This window comes from Callithrix jacchus, chromosome 8 (assembly GCF_049354715.1).
Source record: "Callithrix jacchus isolate 240 chromosome 8, calJac240_pri, whole genome shotgun sequence".
In the NCBI taxonomy this organism is placed as follows: Eukaryota; Metazoa; Chordata; class Mammalia; order Primates; family Cebidae; genus Callithrix; species Callithrix jacchus.
The window spans coordinates 100209906-100212422 of record NC_133509.1 but is presented as its reverse complement, the minus strand read 5'-3'; positions in this window follow the sequence as shown (position 1 = coordinate 100212422).

Genomic DNA, 2517 nt, shown 5'->3' with positions numbered 1-2517 from the left:
AATGACTAAAAGTTGTAGGAGTATAAATACTCCAGCTCTCTGACCCCTTGGCTAGGTTAATTCTGAGGCATGTGCTTGGCACTGTTTTTGGAATTTCCATAAAAGATGAAACTCTAGTTGCTTATCTTTATAACTAGCTTAATTACACACCCTTCATTGATTGCCTGCCCTTCCCTGTATCACTTCCTCATTTCCCTACTTACACGCTTCCCAAACACCTTGCACTTGAATCCTACTTACAAGGTCTGATTCTGAGAGAACATAAACTTAAACAGCACGGATATGCTGTGGTTAATGTCATCATTTCTTATTAATGGCCCTTTTAAGTTGCTTCTGATTTTCAACAAAAATAACACTGCAAGAAAATCTTCATCCATGTGGCATAAAAAATGTTCACATATTCCTAAATTTTAATTGTTAGGTCAAAGGGAACCAACATTTTGTATTTAAGAGATACTGCCAAACTAGATCCCCAAACGGTTTTATTAATAATGTTCTTACCAACAGCTTATTAGAATGTACTTTACCCTACCTCTTGCCAACATTGGGTATTTATAAGTATTATAAGGCAGGGTGCAGTGGCTCATGCCTGTAATCCTAGAACTTTGGGAGGCCAAGACGGGTGGATCACGAGGTCAGAAGTTTGAGAACAGCCTGATCATTGCACTCAAGCCTGGGTGACAGGGCGAGATTCTGTCACACACACAAAAAAAGGTATTTTAAATATTTCTCTGATCAATTAAACAAAAATAGATGTACTCTAATTTAGGCTTGTTGTAGCGCATTTTGATTTGCATTTCTCAGATTAATTAGGACAAACAATGCAGCATTTCAGGTAGTTATCAGATAATAGGATGAGAACACAGAGAAAACATACACACTCAATGTAGAAAAAATTAAGGTCTGGATTTAACTAGCTGACAATATAAAATCTTATCAGCAGTGGATTAGCTGCATGGAACAAAGGTGGATGTCTCCAAGCAGCTTTCCCGGGTCCTCAGGCCTCAGGGTGGGGCACACTATACATCCAAGGGGAGTCAAACCAGGGGTGGAAAAGTTCAAGCCTTTCCATGTTTTAATCTCACTATACCCAGGGTTTTTACTGCCTTTTAAGAAGACCTGTACACACACAGCCATGTTTCTGTTTACAGTGATGTTATCAACCTTGTGTTCTCCTGGCTCTTGAAACATACTTAACATGTTCAGCTGTCCTTGAACAATAACTCTGCCTGTACCTTTCTAACTCTTTGGAAAGCTCACTTCCCTGAAGACCACCCTTTGCCTATGATTTTATTTTTACTTTCTAAAGGCAGATAATGCAGCCTATGATTTAATACTCTTGTTTGGATGGTTCTAAAGCTGAGCGTAAATCTGAAAACCACAACTAAAAATCTATTTCCCTAAAATCGTCTGTTCATATGCCCAATGAAAATTTGGATTTCTTATGTGATTGGCTGGTTCATATTCTTTGTCCATTGTTTTAATTGAATTGCTTTTGTTTTTTATATTTATTTGTTGAATTTTTTTTTTCTTTTTTTTTTTTTTTTGAGATGGAGTTTCACTCTTGTTGCCCGGGCTGGAGTGCAGTGGCTTGATCTTGGCTCACTGCAACCTCCACCTCCCGGGTTCAAACGATTCTCCCACCTCAGCCTCCTGAGTAGCTGGGATTACAGGTGCCTGCCACCACGCCCAGCTAATTTTGTATTTTTAGTGGAGACAAGGTTTCACCGCATTGGCTAGGCTGGTCTAGAACTCCTGACCTCAGGTGATCCACCCATCTCAGCTGTCCAAAGTGCTGGGATTACAGGAGTCAGCCTGGCCAAATTTTTTTTTATATGTTGTGGGTATTAATCCTTTGCTTGTTATAAATATTGTAAATATTTCCTCTTCATCTGTTGCTTGTCATTTGTCTTTGTTTACAGTGGTTTTTCATTTTTATTCAGTCATATCGTTAGATCTTTTCATTTGTGATTTGGGTTTTGTTTCTTGCTTAGGGAGGTCATTCATTCCTCCTCAAAGATCATAAAAATAATCTCCAATTTTTTTCTTCTAGCACTTTATAGCTTTGTGGGGTTTTTTTCTTACATTTAGCTCTTTATCCAGAATGTGTTTTTGTGGACAATGTGAAGAAATCTACCCAGAGAATTTTATGATTTTTTGCTGCCACTGTACTGTAAATGAGGTATTTTTCCCGTCACATTTTCTGAGTGGTTATCGCCAGCATATAGGCTACACATTTACTTTGAAGGTACAATTTTATCATCTCCCACTGTCTCATGTCAGCAGGAACTTGATCTTTATGTTGAAGGAAGACCCTCTCAGACTGGTCAGTATGCCTGCTATGTAGCCATTAAACAAATACAGCTTGAGTATCCCTTAATTGAAATGCTTGGGACCAGAAATGTTTTTGATTTTTTTTTTTTAACTTGGAGTTTCGCTCTTGTTGCCTAGGCTGGAGTGCAATGGCGCAGTCTCTGCTCACTGCAACCTCTGCCTCTAGGGTTCAAGTGATTCTCC